Raw genomic sequence first — 6000 nt, 5'->3', positions numbered from 1 at the left:
ACCGATATGGACCAATTTTGGCATGGTTATTAGCGGCCTTATAAAGGGTGATTCTTTTGAGGTTAGGATTTTCATGCATTAGTATTTGACAGATCACGTGGGATTTCAGACATGGTGTCAAAGAGAAAGATGCTCAGTATGCTTTGACATTTCATCATGAATAGACTTACTAACGAGCAACGCTTGCAAATCATTGAATTTTATTACCAAAATCAGTGTTCGGTTCGAAATGTGTTTATCGACAAATTTTGTTCAGCGATGAGGCTCATTTCTGGTTGAATGGCTACGTAAATAAGCAAAATTGCGGCATTTGGAGTGAAGAGCAACCAGAAGCCGTTCAAGAACTGCCCATGCATCCCGAAAAATGCACTGTTTGGTGTGGTTTGTACGCTGGTGGAATCATTGGACCGTATTTTTTCAAAGATGCTGTTGGACGCAACGTTACGGTGAATGGCGATCGCTATCGTTCGATGCTAACAAACTTTTTGTTGCCAAAAATGGAAGAACTGAACTTGGTTGACATGTGGTTTCAACAAGATGGCGCTACATGCCACACAGCTCGCGATTCTATGGCCATTTTGAGGGAAAACTTCGGAGAACAATTCATCTCAAGAAATGGACCGGTAAGTTGGCCACCAAGATCATGCGATTTGACGCCTTTAGACTATTTTTTGTGGGGCTACGTCAAGTCTAAAGTCTACAGAAATAAGCCAGCAACTATTCCAGCTTTGGAAGACAACATTTCCGAAGAAATTCGGGCTATTCCGGCCGAAATGCTCGAAAAAGTTGCCCAAATTGGACTTTCCGAATGGACCACCTAAGACGCAGCCGCGGTCAACATTTAAATGAAATTATCTTCAAAAAGTAAATGTCATGGACCAATCTAACGTTTCAAATAAAGAACCGATGAGATTTTGCAAATTTTATGCGTTTTTTTTAAAAAAAAAGTTATCAAGCTCTTAACAAATCACCCTTTACTAACGCCACGTTGCAAATTTCAACCGGATCGGATGAATTTAGCTCCTCCAAGAGGCTCCGGAGATCAAATCTGGGGAACGGTTTATATGGTGGCTATATATAATTATTGACGGATATGGACCAATTTTTGCGTGTTTATTAGAGACCACATTCTAACAACATGTTCCAAATTTCAACCGGATCGGATGATTTTAGCTCCTCCAAGAGGCTCTGCCACATCGGGGGATCGGTTTATATGGAGACTATATATAATTATTGACCGATGTCGACCAATTTCTGCACGGTTGTTAGAGACAATATACTACCACTATGTACCAAAATTGATGAAAATTGCTTCTCTTAGAGGCTCCGCAAGCCAAATCGGGGGCTCGGATTATATGGGGCCTATATATAATTATGAACCGATGTGAACCAATTTTTGCATGATTGTTAAAGATCATATGCTGACACCATGTACCAAATTTCAGCCGGATCGGATGAAATTTGCTTCCCTTAGAGGATCCGCAAGCCAAATTTGGGGGTCCGTTTATATGGGGGCTATATATACTTATGGACCGATGTGGACCAATTTTTGCTCGGTTGTTAGAGACAATATACTACCACTATGTACCAAATTTCAGCCGGATCGGATGAAATTTGCTTCTCTTAGAAGCTCCGCAAGCCAAATCTGGGGATCGGTTTAAATGGGGCCTATATATAATTATGGACCGATGTGAACCAATTTTTGCATGATTGTTAAAGATCATATGCTGACACCATGTACCAAATTTCAGCCGGATCGGATGAAATTTGCTTCTCCGCAAGCCAAATCGGGGGCTCGGTTTATATGGGGGCTATATATACTTATGGACCGATGTGGACCAATTTTTGCATGATTGTTAGAGACCATATACAAACACCATATACCAAATTTCAGCCGGATCGGATGAAAATTGCTTCTCTTAGAGGATCCGCAAGCCAAATTTCGGGGTCCGTTGATATGGGGGCTATATATAATTATAGACCGATGTGGACCAATTTTCGCCCTTTCCGCTAAAAACATTTCAAGAAAATTGGTTTAGTCGTTTCCCAACTTACCCGGAACATACAAACAAATCGACTTATCGGACCACTTTTCGATATATAGTCCCCATATAAAACGATTCCCAGACTTGCCAATGTTAAGAAATTTTAAGACACCTTGCCATTGGCAAGTGTAAACACAACCCGTGCAATTCGAGTTATGGATGAAAGGACATCGGATTCGGCTTGGTCTAATTTTCCTTTTATTCAATAACCTTAATGGAAAAGCAGTTTCCCATTATCAACCACAATTGACAAAAGTAACCTCATATTTTCTCGGAAACTATTTAAAATTATGACTTTAAAACAAATTTCATGTCTCGGTTGTTGGCCAGGTTTGTGTTTTGGCTATGATTTTTGTTTAACCTGATTTGGGTTTTACTTTGTGCATAAAAGAATTGTGGTGTTTAACATTTTCTTACTCATAAATTTTAATTTTCTTCAGGAGGACATGACATGGCAAGTTTTGCCATTACAGAAGCGAGCATTTACTATCAAAAATAAAAGAAGTATATATAGAAGGAACAAAACGATAAAAAAAAGCAAAATTTCTAGGAAGAACGTTTGACCTATTGGGCAAAAGTTAAAAATTACGATGAATAAATTCCAGACTAAAATTCAAATATTCAAATACACTAACAACTATATAATTTTTCAAAAAAACAAAAATCGAGTAGATATCGATGCCCTCATTCCAAAGTACGCTAAGTCGACTTAGCACGTTTTGATGGAGTTCGCTGTTTTTTACTCGGATTGATGTGAATTGCATTCTGTCAAAAGTTCGAATTTATTGGACATTTCTATCAAAAGTTATGGTTAACATTGTACTTAGCCTGTGTCGAAAGTTTTAAAAAATGTCCAATCCAAAAAGGGCAAAAAGCTTTGTTCAGTCTAAAGTGGTCTAAGTCATTTCTAGCCATGTTCTATTATCACCATTATGATTTCGTACATACTAAAAAAAATTTATAAAAAATTTAATTTGAAGACCGAAAATAAGGAAATTTCTATCTTATACGAGTTTTGAGAAATTAAAAAAAAAAAAACAAGTATATACGGCCGTAAGTTCGGCCAGGCCGAAGCTTATGTACCCTCCACCATGGATTGCGTAGAAACTTCTACTGAAGACTGCCATCCACAATCGAATTACTTAAGTTGCGGTAACGCTTGCCGATGGCAAGGTATCTTAAAACCTCCTAACACCATCTTCTAAATTGTATGTAAGTCCATACGTGGTATATATTAAATCAAACAAGTATATACGGCCGTAAGTTCGGCCAGGCCGAATCTTATGTACCCTCCACCATGGATTGCGTAGGAACTTCTACTAAAGGCTGTCATCCACAATCGAATTACTTGGGTTGCGATAACACTTGCCGATGGCAAGGTATCGTAAAACTTTTTAACACTGTCTTCTAAATTGTAAGTTAGTCCATAAGGGGTATATATTAAACAAAAAAAAGGCCGATTAAATACGTATATAATTCAGTTTGACAAAATTTTCTATAGAAATAAAATTTTGACAAAATTTTCTATAGAAATAAAATGTTGACAAAATGTTCTATAGAAATAAAATGTTGACAAAATTGTCTATAGAAATAAAATGTTGACAAAATTTTCTACAGAAATAAATTTTTTACAAAATTTTCTATAGAAATAAAATTTTGACAAAATTTTCTATGGGAATAAAATGTTGACAAACATTGCTATAGAAATAAACTTTTTACAAAACTTTCTATAGAAATGAAATTTTGACAAAACTTTCTATAGTAATAAAATTTGACAATTTTTACATGGCTGTTAGAGGCCATATACTAACGAAATGTACCAAATTTCAACCGCATCGGATGAATTTTGCTCCTCTAAGAGGCTCCGGAGGTCAAATCTGGAGAATGTTTTATATGGGGGCTATATATAATTATGGACCGATATGGACCAATTCTGGCACGGTTGTTAAAGATCATATACTAAGACCATGTTCCAAATTACAACCGGATTGGATGAAATTTGCTTCTCTTGGAGATTTCGCAAGCCAAATCTGGGGATCGGTTTATATGGGGGCTATATATAATTATGAACCGATGTGGACCAATTTGTGCATGGTTGTTAGATACCATATACCAATATCATGTACCAAATTTCAGGCGGATCGGATGAAATTTGCTTCTCTTTAAAGCTCCGCAACCCATATCTGGGGATCGGTTTATATGGGCGCCATATATAATTATGGACCGATGTGGACCAATTTTTGCACGTTTGTTAGAGACCATATACCAATACCATGTACTAAATTTCAGCCGGATCGGATGCAATTTGCTCCTCTTTGAGGCTTCGCAAGCCAAATCTGGAGATCGGTTTATATGGGGTCTATATATAATTATGGACCGATGTGGACCAATTTTTGCATGGTTGTTAGAGACCATATCCCAACATCATGTACCAAATTTCAGCCGGATCGGATGAAATTTGCTTCTCTTTGAGGCTCCGCAAGCCAAATCTGGGGATCGGTTTATATGGGGGCTATATATAATTATGGAGCGATGTGGACCAATTTTTGCATGATTGTTAAAGACCATATACCAACACCATGTACCAAATTTCAGCCGGATCGGATGAAATTTGCTTCTCTTTTAGGCTCCGCAAGCCAAATCTGGAGATCGGTTTATATGGAGGCTATATATAATTATGGACCGATGTGGACCAATTTTTGCACGGTTGTTAGAGACCATATACCAACACCATATTCCAAATTTCAGCCGGATCGGATTAAATATGCTTCTGTTAGAGGCTCCACAAGCCAAATCTGAGGGTCCCTTTATATGGGGGCTATACGTAAACGTGGACCGATATGGCCCATTTTCAATACCATCCGACCTACATCGATAACAACTACTTGTGCTAAGTTTCAAGTCGATAGCTTGTTTCGTTCGGAAGTTAGCGTGATTTCAACAGACGGACGGACGGACATGCTCAGGTCGACTCAGAATTTCACCACGACCCAAAATATATATACTCTATGGGGTCTTAGAGCAATATTTCGATGTGTTACAAACGGAATGACAAAGTTAATATACCCCCATCCTATGATGGAGGGTATAAAAACCAAGTATATATGGTCGTAAGTCCAGCCAGGCCGAAACTTATCCATCCTCCACCATGGATTGCGTAGAAACTTCTTCTAAACACTGCCATCCACAATCGAATTACTTGGGTTGCGGTAACGTTTGCCAATGGCAAGGTATCTTAAAACCTCCTAACGCCGTCTTCTAAATTGTAAATAAGCCCGTTCGTAGTATATATTAATTTAAATACGTATATAATTCAGTTTGACAAAATTTTCCATAGAAATAAAATTTTAACAAAATTTTCTATAGAAATAAATTTTGACAAAATTTTCTATAGAAATAAAATTTTGACAACATTTCTATAGAATAAAGCTTTGACAAAATTTTCTATAGAAACGAAATTTTAAAAAAAAAATTTCTATAAAAATAAAATTTTAACAAAATTTTCTATAGAAATAAAATTTTTACAAAATTTTTTATAGAAATAACGTTTTGACAAAATTTTCTATAGAAATGAAATTTTAAAAAAAAATTTTCTATAAAAATAAAGTTTTAACAAAATTTTCTATAAAAATAAAATTTTAACAAAATTTTCTATAGAAATAAATTTTGACAAAATTTTCTATAGAAATAAAATTTTTGTAGATTATTTTTGGCTCGAGTGGCAACCATGATTATAAACCGATATGGACCATTCTTTGTGTGATTGGGGATCGGCTATATATAACTATGGACCGACATGGACAAATTTTGGAATGGTTGTTAGCGGCCATATACTACAACCACGTTCCAAATTTCAACCAGATCGGATGAATTTTGCTCCTCCAAGACGCCCCGGAGGTCAAATCTGGAGAACGGTACATATGGAGGCTATATATAATTATGGAACGATATGGAC

The sequence above is a fragment of the Haematobia irritans genome, chromosome 4 (assembly GCF_050003625.1).
Source record: "Haematobia irritans isolate KBUSLIRL chromosome 4, ASM5000362v1, whole genome shotgun sequence".
Taxonomy (NCBI): Eukaryota; Metazoa; Arthropoda; class Insecta; order Diptera; family Muscidae; genus Haematobia; species Haematobia irritans.
This window is presented reverse-complemented; position numbering follows the sequence as displayed.